General features: G+C 42.1%; 1 protein-coding gene across 18 annotated transcripts in view; it reads right to left on the bottom strand.

The window, feature by feature from the left end:
• Window positions 1-14,496, bottom strand: part of sox5 (SRY-box transcription factor 5) — a 251,315-nt gene that overhangs the window by 64,566 nt on the left and 172,253 nt on the right. The gene's annotated exons all lie outside the window — the stretch shown is intronic.

Raw genomic sequence — 14,496 nt, 5'->3', positions numbered from 1 at the left:
TGACTTTACAGCACGCCTAATTTAGTCTCTGATTGCCTTTTGGATTTACCACACAAAATTATCGATGGGAGACGTCCTGATTGGAATCCCGCTCGGCTGAGGAGGATTCTGGGAAAAGCAGAATGGGAAAAAAAAAAAAAAAAAATGCTGACAATAACTCTGGACTCCAGCGCTATTATTTTGGCTCATTGGCTCAAACAGAGTCAAGCTGCTGCCCTGCGGCTGAGCCAAAACAACCCCGTCCACCTGCCGAGAGAGGGAAACCGTGTACATATGTGTGTCACGGCGCCCCCCATCCCACCCACCCAACCCCCATCCGGGCTGTTTCGGATCCATGGTGAGAGGCGCAACCTCTGTCCATCTCACAAACAATATCGCCTCTCTTGCTTTCTCTCTCTCTCTCTCTTTCTATTTTTCCCCCTCAGACGTTTTGCCTTGAGTCACCCACAAGATGCCAGCTCCATTTTTCCTATTATCTCATATTTGTGAAGACTTTTAGAGGAAAAAAAAAAAAAAGAGGGAGGGAACAGAGGAGGGAAAAAAAGAGGAGGTGGGGTGGGGGGGAAAGTAAGACGAACAGAAAGCTGGGGCTCTCGGGCGCGCAACAAAGGGACCTCTGTGCCAGCGCCAGGCCCAGCCAGGCTGAGGGTGGAGGAGGAGGAGGGTCCACAGGAAAGGGCCCCGGCTTGAGATCCCCGAAAACAGTCTCCACATTGACTTAAGCCTTGGCAGCGGCGGAGGGAGGCTCCAGCGACTCCACCTTCCTTCATCCTTCTCCTCCTCCACAAACACAGTAAGGGTCAGCGTTGAATAAGCAGCTATAGGAGCTCGGGTGGAGTTTGTCTACGACTGCCCACCCTGAACAGTGAGGCATTGAGCCGGCAGGCAGGGAGGAACGGGCGATAATATCTGATTGAACACACGCTCACCGCTGATCAGAAACAAAACGAATTCAAACAAACAGAGAGTTTCAGAATGAATCCAAAGGAACATTTTACTTTTCTTATTTTTAGACACCACGACTGCACCAGCGAGACCTCACCCGTAATAATCTGGGTTACACAATCGAAAAGGAAAATTTCAGGACAAGAAACTCTGTACTGGGAAGCACACCTGTATGCGCACTAACATTTGCTACATTATGTAAATTACAACTAAATTAATTCTCCTGAAGGACTATCTGAACTATCTGAATTTGTTGGATATCTATGTTATCCAACAAATACATTAAATACAACTTTAACAATTTCACCCTTATGTAATTTTAGCATTAATGTAATGTTTTTGAATTATCAGTGTAAAATGGGAGATGTGTAAAGATATTTTTACACATCTTCACTGCAAAAGTACTAAATCTTACCAAGTATTCTTTGCAAAGTTTGAAATAAGACAAAAGTTTATTTTTCATCTAGATATAGGAACTTGTTTTAGGTCAATAATTCCTTTGTATTGATGACAAAATACCAGCTTCATTGACAGATTGATTTCTTGTACTTTAAGAAATCACTTACTTAAAACCTGCTTTTATATTTTAGTGGTAAGTTAGTTTTGTCTTATTTCAAGTGTACTAAAATATTTGCAGGATAAACAAGAGAAAAAAATATTTGTTTAGGATTTTGTGGTTTGATTGTGTAAAATGTTGCCTCCTTCATACAAAAAAGGAGGTGCTGCTGCTTGAATGATAGAGAACAGCTTACACCTCAGACAAAAATGACTGAATGATTTTTTTATTTTTTTTTTTATTTTTTTTTTTTTTTTCCAAAAATCAGATGCTCATTTATTTACAGCCTGTTGATGCTGCTCAGTCTGGCTGTTCCCTCTCGTCGTCGTGGCGGCGGCGGCGCCAACACGCTCCATTATGAAATGATGATGTTGATATTTTGATGATCAATCCATGTCTGGTTGAGCTGGGCCGTGTGTGTCTGGACACATTTTTCATCAATTCCTTCTAAAGATGCTCCAATTGATCCAAGCCCTGCCAAGATTATGGGCAGTCTTTGGTAGGAGAAAATAAATAACTTATAAGGTTAAAAAAAAAAAAAGAAAAAAAAAAAAAGAGGAGTCATTTTGGTGGTTTTGAGGAGAAACAAATAGAGAGGAGATGTATCAAAAAGCTTTTTGTCCAAGCCCACCCTTACAAAACCACCTCCGCAAGGTTAGCAGCTAAAAGTACCAATTACTGGCTTGTTGTTCGGGAGAACGGCGCCTGGCAACAGTTGCTTCGGCGTAAACATTAAGATCCCTCACCTTGCTCTCTAACCCCTTCGCGGTGCTTCCTGAATGCGGCAAAGAAAGAGACGGGAAGATGAAGGTCCAACTGTGTGACTTCTTCGTTCAGAAGCAGCTCCGGTTATTAATAAAACGCCCAAGAAGAAGCTGAAAGAAATTAGCTCGGGTTCACACAGCGTGACATGACGGCAACTTCATGAGATTTGTTCACCTTTTTGGGCGAAGCGACAGGGGACATATGGTCGTCCCCCTGGAAGAACGTCTCCAAACACATTTAGGGGCGGCACACCTGTTAGCGGAAAACTGCGAGCGTTCACACATAAAATCGCTTGCCAAAACACCTGAAGTGTGTCTGGGAAGCAGGTTTTATTTCTGCTAATTTAAGAAAAAAAAAGAGGGAAAAGAAACGACCCCCCTCGCATCCCGATCATGCTAATACGAGGCGACTGTGGTGTAAAAATATATATACATAAATTTATTTATTTTTTTTAATCATTCAGCTATCACAAAACAACAGATGTAGCAGGATATTTTTTTTCCATCCTAATATTAGGGATTGTAAGGATGTATAGCAACAAGCTTCTATGAAATCCGACGCTCTAAGAATAGGCCGCAACACATAAAGCGAAAATTTACAAGGGTGTCAGTCAACAATTTAATAAATTGAAAATCCATTTATGTGAATGCGGAGCTCTGCCCTTCACTCCGCTGCCTTTTCCCTAACAGATGGTGTTGTGGGTGCTTATGTCCAATTTGATTTGAACCAAACCCTCAGCCAATTTTTACACTGGCATGAAATCTCAGCGAGCCAGATCCACACACTGGCAGTCAGAAATAGCAGCGGAGAGGGCGCGACATTGTGAAAGAACGATGAAGGGCAAAATCTGGAGCGACATTTGAGAAAGTCGCAGAAAAACTTTCCCTGTTGTTTCACTCCGGTTGTTTGTTTTCTCTCTCTCCCTCCATTTACATGTTTTTTTTTTTTTTGTGCTGGGCTGGTAAAATTACCGATGCTATCTTAATGCTTTCTTTTTTTTCCCTTTTTCTCTTCGCAGGAGACAGAGAAATGTTCCTTTCACACACACACACAAGCGCACCATTTTCCCAATTGCCTCCATGACCTCCATTATCATTAAATGGCGTTTGATAGCATCGAGACATTTGAATCCGCTGTGGACTAATTCTGCTCAGGCCTTGATAGTCGCTGCCACAGCACCTTATTAGGGACAAGTTATGGGAGCAAAAGCAGAAGCCATTTTCATTTTACTGCCTCATACAGGCTGAAGTGTCAGCTGTGGTACTGATAACCACTGAATACGGCCCACTAATTGCCCGGTTAACAAACACGGCCTCTTGGGAGACTTTTGAATAGATAATAGAGACTCCCATGCAACAATGGGTCATGCTGTGTTTGAAAATGTATCAATTCATTGAGGATTGTTTTTTTTTACAAAAAAACTGCTCTAACAAGTAAATGATAATGTGTTTAAAGTAAGTTTGAAACTTAAGTCTTTAGGTTTAATTTTTCCCATTTTATTCCATGAATAGCATATGGCTAATCATTTTCCTGTCCACAAATTGTCCCACTTGAGCTGTGGATCACTGCAGCTCCTCCAGAGTTACCAAGGAACATTCGCCTGTCTCATTTTGCTTCCACGTTCAATCAATCAATCAATCAATCAAGTTAATTTGTGCAGTACATTTCAGCAACAAGCACAAAAATATTAAGCAACAAAAACGACAGTCACCAATTGAGAAACCATTTGAAGATGGCACATTTGGACGAATGCCAGGTATTCTGGTTTTGTCTTCATTTAAAGGAACTCCCATGTTTCAGCTGTTTAAATGTTGGGCTGATAGGTGCTCTGTTAGATGTTCAAAATATTTGATTTCATGACCTAATATTTCTGTAAAATTCTCCAGAATTTTATTCTGACTAGTCTGCTTTGTTCTTCAGTCTTCATGCTCTTCGTTCACCACCTTAACCTAAAACAAATCCCCTCTGAAGACTTCACTGAACAACTGGATTTACTAATCAGGCAACTTTTGAAATCTATTGGTTGCACTTCGATGTTTTTAATTTTAAAAACCCTAGTATCTGCCTCCACTTTACAATTATGGCCTGCTTTGTGTCACGTAATTTGTAGTCCATGTGATTAAATGTGAAAACATTCAAGAGGTAGGAAGACTTTGCAAAGCGCAGTAAGAGGTCAAACGCAGGATCATGATGGTATCTTTTAACCAATCCATGTAAATCTCACAAATTAGGTTTGAGGGTAGGGGAGCGGGATAATTTACTTATTCGCAAACCAAAATGAGATTTGCATTTCACTCGATGCTTACACTTAACGGAAAAACTTGATTTATATCAACGACCTGCGGAGGAGCCGATCAGGTGAGCCACCATGCAGGAAAAAATAAATAAAAAAACTGAAGTCAGGGCGAGGAGAGGGTTAACGAGTCGAGGGCCAGCGGTGCGTTTTTAAAGCACGCACATCTCTCCCTGTCAAAAGCATCCTGTTAAAGTCGAGCGAAGCGTGTACACCGGCTTGTAGGTGTGTGTGTGTGTCGTCCACAGTGGGCGCGGGCTGCTGTAATGGAAAATGACACTTGCAATCTGTCTCGTGGCAATAACCCCTCTTCAGTGCTCTTGTCTCCGTTCAGCGCACGCCGGCGCGCGCGTGCACGCACGCACGCATGCACACCCACCCTGAATGGTTCTGTCACTGTGGCAGCCCTCGGGCCGTCCTTGTCACTGCACAGCTTTATTGCATCATTTTAACGTGACAACAAAAGAACACATTGTGTATTAGGCCCTACTGTGTAGAGACGGGGAATGGACCCACGCATTAACCACGCTACACACACACACACACACACACACACACACACACACACACAGCAATGTTTTCACTCTCGAGTCAAGACATTTTCCGTCTGCCTGTCAAAGCAATGACAGAGAGACAGGCAGAATAGCAAGGCACTCCTGATACACTAATGCTGCTTTGCATGTTGGAAGTCTTTTTAAACTGTGCTGAGTTGTGACTTTAACCTCCCCTGTCGGCGTGCGCGCGTGTGTGTGCGTGCGTGTGTGCGCGCATGCAGAGCTGATGGGTGAAGACTGTTATTTCTGATGCTATCATAGTTTTGGCCCTGTCTTTGCGGTTTGATTGACAGTTGGCTTGGCTTTAGAGTGGCTTTGCTTTGCTGGACGGCGGAGGCGGGGCCCGCCTATTTCGGTTAACGCGAACACTGTTGACAAGCGCAAACAGACGCGCATGCACACACTTCTCCCTCTGTTTATCTGCCTTGATATCCCTCTCTGTCTCTTTTTTTCGTCTTTTTCTTTTCAGTGTGTGAATGTTTGTTCCATCTGCGCCATTGATCGGACCGAGACAGAGCGCGCCGTAGAGTCTTAAGAATAGCCGACACTGTCCCGTGCGTTGCCTTAAAGACAGGAGGACGGGACATGTGAAAGCCATTACACCGATAGCAACAACGGCCCAAAGAGCGCTGGAATGCTCCTCTGACTAACGTGTGTGCGTGCATGCGTGTCCGTGTGTTTGTGTTTGTGGACGGTTGGAGCCTTACGAGTCACTGTGCTCCAATTATTCACTCATGTCAATGTCTCTTCTTGTAAATCTTTTCCTACTCCCAAGTTTTCCTGGCAAAGATCTCCCCGCTTTTAGGCGAACAGAAAAAAAAAAGAAAAAAAAAAAAGTTTGATTGGTTGAGGAGATCTGCCTCGTCAATATCGGGTGATGCTGCTGGTTAGGTCACATTCAGATCATTTAGCCATCTGTGGCTAACAAATTGGAAGAGAACTCAGACAAATTAAATGACAATATCAGACTTAGGAAAAGAACTTGGTGTTTTTTTTTCTTCTTGGCATGTTCGCCTTGATTTGACAGAAGAGAGAAAGACAAACAGGAAAAACAGAATGCAAGAAACATGCTTTAGAGGCTCAGTTAGCATAGAGATGAACAAGAAACTCGGCCGGATCCAAGTTTGAAGTTTGGGATGAATTTTCAGCAAGTTGACCTGTCTCACCTGACAACGCAACAGAAATGTCATGGCTGCCATTTCCTGAAGAGCTAAGAAGTTTGGACGAGATTCAAAATCTCTAAACGTTCAGCATAAAGGGATAAGAATGCTAAACTTCGTGGAACATGTTTTAGTTTAATTTAGTTTTTTTTAGAGATGACATCTTCCTTTTCTGATATTAACTGGTTATGCTTTTCTGTTTTTGCCTCAGGTCTAAGAAAGATTTCTAGACAGAAATGTAAGTTTTTAATCAAACACACAATAAAGAAGTTACTAAATTATCCCTCTTTGTGCAACAAATTGTTCCCCCCCCCAAGAACCTTCATCTGATTATCCTTAAACTAAAAGTGCGTGTAGTGGGTTGATGCTTTTGCAGACCACAAAACGGTGGGTGTTGTTAGTTTTCCTCACTTATCTTCTTCCTATGCATACATGACTTCATTGGACACTTCCTCCTCCTCACTCCACTTGTCCTTTGACGAGACACCCATGACTCTTTGAGTGGGCTAATGGTCTAACGTTTGGCTCACGAGAGAGTGAAGCCTACAGTGAAAGAACCGAGTTAGCGGAATTGAACAAACCAACAAACTGGACAAGGAAGGCGGGTTTTGCAATTAACTGGGGTAAAATATGTTTCAGTAGATTTGACACAGGAAGTACTAGTGATGTAGAGACTTCAGTGTTGGCTTCGCACACAAACCTGTCCACTGTCTGGGAGTGAATGACTCCTTGATCTGCTGTTTGCAGAGTGTCTGGTTTAGGTATGAGGCAGCGGCCAGTATCAATGATTCAAACACAGTTTCTCAAACTGTTCCTACCGTTTAAAGTCCTTAAATGAGGTGCCAGAGAAAATGTTGTGGGGATCAGAGGTTTTCCCCCTGAAAGGGGCAGAGTGAAATGAACGACTGGGAAACTGGCTGAAAGAACGCTATTATACTTTTCTCTCATTACAGCTGTTTGTAAATTTTTCCAGTTGCAAAAGACATGGACTGTCACGGTTTGAAACTAAAGGAACACCACCCTGGGGAATGGGCTGGTTGCTGCTAGCAAGGCATTCCAAGACATTTAGAAAGTTAAGGTTTCAAACATACATTTTTTTTTTTACTGTTCCTTTGGAATAAAGTCTCGCTTAACAAGATGCCAAAGAAATTTCTAGTGTGACTTGAGTTTTTTTTTGCAACGCACCTCCTCTGTCCTGCTGCACTTTGCTGGTTAGAAGGATAATAAAACACTTTTCTTCCAAAAAAAGAAAAAAAAAGAGAAAAACATGCCTGTATGGGAACATTTTACTAAATAAGAACCATCATTTGCCTTTATTAAGACAATCCAGATATAAAAAAAAGAGTTGGGAAGTGTGGGTGACATGCAGGATTAACTACCTGAGCAGATAGCTTGACTAATTACTCCGCTAATATTAGCTTGCTACTCTAAAAAAAAAAAAAAGCAGAATGACAATGAAAATCACCAAATATCCTATATTTTTGGTTAGGTCTGTGTCTAATGGAAAATAACAATACGAGTTAAGATTACATAACTAGATTAACCAGTCTCTAGTAGAAATGGTTGTTGTTTTTCTGTGTAAAATTAAAACAATTAACTCATGCTATAAATGTTTACTTGAATTTGTGGTATTTCTACTCAAGGATTTTACATTGTGAAGCTTGAGTACAACAGTGAGAAAACGCGTTCAAATAAAACGCTCCACATTTAATGAGACGCAGAATCCACCAAGGAGGGAGATGACGATGGAAGACATCTTAATTTGTAGATGTTCTTGTATCTTGCTATTGACTGTCGTGTGAGTGTGTATAAATTTGGTGGAGCCACCAGCATGACCGCTCAGTAAGCCCACTACCTACCATCTGACACACATACACAGACGGGAGCCTGCAGACTCTACCCACATCTGAAGGAGACATAAATAGCGCTGCTGAAAACCACTTATACACCACCGATCATTTATATTCATAGTTAATCATCGTTTTACTCACATCACATTTAAACAACAGCGATCCACCAAATCTAAATTTAAACCTCTGTCTGGTGGAAAAGGCATGTGAGTGTAGGAGTGGGAGAAGGGGGGGACTGCCAAGACAAACTGTGACGCAGGAAGACGTTAAACACAGAGATCTTAGATGTCCAGGGCCAAGTTTACGGCAACAGTTTGGATCTTTGTTTGTGTAAATCCTAAATATTGCACAGTGGATGATGTGAAACCCAAACTTCTCTTCTGATTTCTGTTGAACTCAAAACGTTTCTGCCACCCATTTTAACTTGTCGCGTTACAAATCAGCGAGATATGAAAGTTTTCTAAAGTTTCCAAAACCTTTTCACAAAATACCTAAAAAAAATAAAATTAATTTGTCCTGTTCTATCAAGAGTTTTCATTTAAAAACAGACAAATGCCTTTGGGTCCATTCGCTTCCGAGTGTTGCACATGTTATTAGCGAGAGAATTCTGGCAATCAAGTCAGAGTGTAAACACATTTCACAAAGTTAGGCAACAATTTTTGATTTTTTTTTTTTACCCAGTTTTCTTCTGGCCAAACGCCTACCTTTTGGCTCAGAGTTCATACCACAGACTTTCTCTGATCAAATGGAGGTGTTCTTAAATCCTGAAAAATCAATATCAAATTTATAATTTTTTTTATCACCGTCAGGCAGATTTGCTCTCTGGGTAAATGAGAAATTTGTCCCGACTTGAACAGATCAGATCTGGATCTGAAAATATGACATAGGTTTTATCAAGAGACAAAAAAAGCAAAAGGAAGAGGATTATAGCCACGTTAAAATAATAATAATAATAATATTCTGACTTTTGATCTCAGAATTCTCTATTTTCTGCTGCAATTTCCTTAGAAGAATACACAAAATTATTTTACCTTCGAGTGAAAAAAATTAAAAAATACATCAGTGTTTAGCATCTCTGACAACGTTTTAATGATGACTGCACTTAGACAGACACCTGCTTTATACCTGCTGACAGTGATGTTTCAGTGAGACTACATAAACAAACACCTTGATTATTGACAATCCTGACACACAGCAGCTGACTTGCTTTGTCAGTATCACTGCAAACCCCCAGCGCCCCCTTCCCACACACAGGTCATGTGTGTGCACGCTTATATCCGAGTCTATCTGGATGTTTGAACATGTGTGTGCGTGCACGCGTTACTGCGTTTGCGTGTGTCTGTGCGAGTTTGTGTGTAGGTGACAACTCCAGCCCCAAACTGACTGGCATCTGGCGGTGGCAGTTGTTTTAACAGCTGAGCTGACAGCATTAATCTGAACGCACCCAAATCAAAAGGAGACAACACCTGTTCACCGCTCCTGAGCCCAGCTGAGGAGGAGAGAGAGAGAGAGAGAGAGAGAGAGATGAAGGGAGGGAGGGGGGGGCAGCGGGGTATGAATGAGTGCAAGAGATGGAGGGGGAGTGATTAGGAGCAGGTGGAGAGAGTGATGGAGACAAAGGCAGATGATGAAGGGAAGGTAGAGGAAGAGAGAAATGCAGATCAAGGATTGGAAGAAGGGGATGAGGGAGGAATAAAGGGAGAAAGAAAAAAGAAAGGATGGGGAGAAAAGGATGAAAGTGGGCATGGTGCCAGGCGGCGCACACACTCTGCTTTTTTTTCCCCGCCTGGAGCGAAGCGGAAAGTGGCAGCGGGCCAAATGAGGAAGGAGGAGAAAAGAGAGGAAGAGGTAAAAAGAACCAAAGTAGTACGGGACATGATTAGCTGGGGAAGTCTGTTCTGCTGGCCAAGCAGTGGTGAAGGAAAAGAACGCAGCCAATGAAGAGCAAAGCAGCGGGTGGGGTGTTGGGCGGGTGGTAGAGCAGCTCTTGAGATGCTTGTCTCCCAACATCTGGCTCAAATAAGCCGGGGTCATGCTGCGGGCTCTGCTCGTGACCCCCGAGGCTGACAGCAGAGACAGCGCCACTTCATCTACCGCTCCCACCCTCTGACCGGCCAGCCAGAGGTTAATTAATAAAGACCGCGTGGCTTCAAAGACTGACACACTGACGGGCTGATGGAGCAGATGAGTGGCCGGCTCGCTGGCTGGCTGAAAGGATATCTCACCAGTGGGGCGGCGTGGCGGTTAATGACAGTGACCGGATGACTTGTTGCTCTCTGGCAGTGCTCTCACTACGCCGCACGCAAAAAGGGCTCTAATGTTTCCATAAAGATGCAAGAATTTTGGAGTAGACCTGCAGGACCGTCTGCTTTAGAAAGGTCACATGAACATTAGAAATGCAGCACTTCTGGTAACAATGCTGATATTTGACAGATACCAATTCAATACAGAGAAACAGTAGAGCTGAACTGAATTATATATATTTTGTTGTTTTCTAAACACAGACATAAATGTAACAAACTTCTCATTTATTTGGTAATTCTGCACCAGTACAGCACAGCCAAACTCAACAATATTTTCACAAGCTTGGTCAAACATGTAAAAACGACTTTGATTTGTTCAGTCAGTGAAATAAGGAGTAAAACAGCCAATGCAAAATAAATAATAAAGAAACTGAAACTGACAAAAGCAATAGGTCAACTATCTTGGTCAAACATGTAAAGAATAAACTGCAGCAAATCTTCTTTCAAGTGGTTAAGGAAGTGGAATTAGAAGATTTAGATATAAAATAAATCATGAAGCATGATGTCATATCATAGAATCATAGAATTAAACAGAATAGATCTGCCCTTAAGGATCAGATACTCTGTCACGACACCCCAGCTATTTTATTTTTTTCCCAATATCAGGGCCGATGCAGACATTAATACTGGATTGATGCATCTGTAATAAACGTTCATATAAACATGCCAACATATACGAAAACATGCATAAGATTTAGGTCATTTTGGATTTTTCCTCGTCAGGGGGATTTAGTCGGTGGAAGATTTAATTCAAGACTTAGAGGCACTGAAATGGGTCAATAAAAATAGACATTTAAATAAAATAAGTTGGTTTTTTGTTTGTTTGTTTTTTTACAGAAAATGTAATACTATTTGAAATAGTACTCAAACAGCTGGAAATAAGTCAAACGCTGGTTTCACAACCAACACTGTTTACATACATAACACACGATGTTGCAACATCAAACTAATCTGCATATCATTCAAAGTTAGCTAAATAATCCACTCCTGAGCAAACGCGCTGAGACAAACAAGCATGGAGCGAAGATATCTTGAGGCCTTGCAGCAAAGCTTTTTATTACTTAGTTAGTTGTGGCACAGTGTCAAAAGGAAAAGCCAAACATTTTTTTATTTCAAAAAGCAACTTCCACCTACTCACAAAGTAACTGCTGGTATGTGCTCTTAATGGAAGACAGTTGTTGGTTGACTTGATCATTCTTCGTGTTAAATAAAAGTGTTTCGGCTGCTGTCATTTGGCCTTTTGAAAAACGGTTCGAACTTCAGAGACCAATTGCTTTCCACAATGTTCCTTGGAGTGCTTTTGTTGCTCAAGTGCCTTGTTTGAAAAGTTTTGAGATTTTTTTATTTTTTTATTTTTTCAGAGCATTTCATGTCCTTTTGATACAGTAATTGAGGGACAAATGAAAGTCAGAGCACTCTGCACAAAACTCATTAATCTTGCGGGCTTTTTACAGCATAAAAACATTCCTCAGACTCTCCATGGGAATGGGAGAAAAGGCATAGAAAGGGAAATAACAGAAAGTGAGGAAAAGTGGCGGCAGATTGCGTTTCATGAGCGTTACGTTGAAAGGTTATGGATTCCACAGATTTGGTCACTGAACACGATGCTGAATATTTAGGCTCCTAAAAATTGGCAAAGAGATATTTCTAAGGGAACTTGACAAGTAAGACTTTATTAACTCTAATACACAAATGTAAAAAAAATAAATAAATAAATAATTGGACTAGGAGATCACAGCTACTAATCTATGGAAACTCAGTGATTCATGAACTCAACCTTTTGTCCTTAACTTAATGCCACGCCAGGGGGGCCAATAACACACACAGACATACACACGCACACACACACCTTCAGGAAAACCACAGGACCTTCTCTACCCTGTCTAAGCCCCTTCATGCACACGGACCGGACAAAAGCTTGGGCACTGTTTTTCTCCTCTGAAAAAAAACCCCACACACACACATACGCACACACATTCCATTCATCTCCTTAATATTGCTCATCTGAACTGTGAAGAATGGCAGAAAGGAGTTTCATCCCCACCGATTGTCTCGTGCAAGACTGGAGAGAGAATGGGGACGTTGAAAAGCAGACGCAAAACAATTCAATAAGGAAAAAAAGTGACTTGAATGCGCCTTTCATCAACCCAACAATGGCAAGCCCCACAATAGGCCTCAGGTTTGCCCCATGACGTTGCCTGATTCTCATGCCACAAAGGGAGAGGAGAAGAAGAAGAAAGCCCAGAATTAACTCGAATTGAATTGTGAGCCATGTCCGCGATGATTCCCCGTTCCCTCCCTTCGTCTACAGCGAATCCTACAAAGTTAACAAAGTGTCACAATGACAACCGGATAACGGCAAAGAGTGGTAAATTAAAAAAAGGAATTGTTTTACGTTAATGAGCAACTTGAAATAAGAGCTCCTTTCAAGCTTTCTGATTGTTTTTTTGTTGTTCTCTGACGGTGATTTTTGAAGCAACACTGGGTCAGAAAGTTTGTTGTGAGGCAAATCACCGAGTTCAAAATCTCTCAGAAAAGAGGTCAAGGCAGAGTTTAGCCTCATGAAGAAGAAGCCAAATTTCTGTCTGGTGAATATCAACAGCGGATTTAAAAGCTCTTGATCTGAAAAGCATTTCATTTAGTCGAAAGTCCTCTTTTTGCTGTTTGGCTTTTTCTTCATGAAAACAAACCTATCTTTTGAAGATCCTCTCGCGAATAATCTCTCTCACCTCCTTCTGTCCAAAGCCTGAAGGCTAATCGCAGAAAACAATGGCGCGGAGAGCCCTGCTGCACTTCATGTTAATTTATACAACTAACTAATTGCCAACGAAGGGTGAAAATCCCATAAAGACTTTCTCCTGCTCCCACGCTAGAACTGTGAACCTGCAGCTGTGAGCGTTTGGATATACTGTGTGTGTGTGCGTGTTGCTGTAATTGTTAAGTTTCCCCCTCGAGGATATGTGCATGAAAATACTATGCAATGACTGTACGTGCCATTGTGGATGTTCATAGAGTGTGAGCATGTTGAGTGTTTGACATAACCCCCCAGATAGCCGAGGAGAAGGATTAAGCAAAGTGGAGGGGAGGCGTAGGTGGAGGGGGGTGGATGTTGCTCGGACTGATGGATGGATGAACGAGAGACTGCCCTGATCCCTTCGCTTCTCCGGCTCTTTCTTTCTCCCTCTTCTTCTTCTCTGGCAGTACGTGCCCGCCCTTCCCATTGTCGCCCATTGAAGTGTATGGAGGCGTGAGGGAGCTCCAGCCACTGTGTGCTTGTGTGGCAACAATGGCTTCGTCTAAGTGCTGTCCTATAAAATGCCTCAGTGCGCTCTAAAAGCAAGCCCAAGGTTCTGTCCGTTCCTTAAGAGTTGACGGAGTGCCGTGGGTGTACATGTATGAGCGTGTGTCCGTAAGTGTGTGGCTGGTTGACATCTGTGGCTGCGCTGGCAATTTCAGTGTGAAGTCTAGAGCCTTGCAGGGGTTTGGGTGTATCAGGTGCCATAAGCTGTAAACACACTATTTTTGACAGAGCTTGTGGCGGATGATGCGGCTGGTGGTGTCAGAACGTGCAGAGTGGACGGACAGTACTGCTTTTTGGTCTCCCCAACCATGCAAAGGTTTTCTGGACAGCCAGAAAATTCAGCTTAACTTAAATGCTTGTAATGCCATTTATAGCATTAGCTGCACTGGATTTTAAGACATGGTGTGGTGATAAAATGTAGCATTATTCAATCAAATGCCTGAAACTGGAAAGATAATAACAACTGCAAGTCTACCAAGACATAGTAGTCCACATAAACGGACAGCCCAGACAAGGACAGAACTAATTACAGAAGCAGTGAAGAGGCCTATTGCGTCTTTGGAGGAGCTGCAGAGATCCCCGTCAATATGACATTTGCAGTCAGAAACCAAAATCTGTTTTAGACACAGCAAACGTGTGGAAGAAGTACTGCAGCAGATCTAAAAGATGCTCCCCACATTTTTCTGATTATTCTTAATTTTTTTTTTTAAATTTATTTATTTGCTTAATGAAAAGCAAATTGTTATCCATTACTTTGTTGTGGTCCATC

Source organism: Gambusia affinis, linkage group LG23 (genome assembly GCF_019740435.1).
Source record: "Gambusia affinis linkage group LG23, SWU_Gaff_1.0, whole genome shotgun sequence".
NCBI classification, from domain to species: domain Eukaryota; kingdom Metazoa; phylum Chordata; class Actinopteri; order Cyprinodontiformes; family Poeciliidae; genus Gambusia; species Gambusia affinis.
This window is presented reverse-complemented; position numbering and strand designations above follow the sequence as displayed.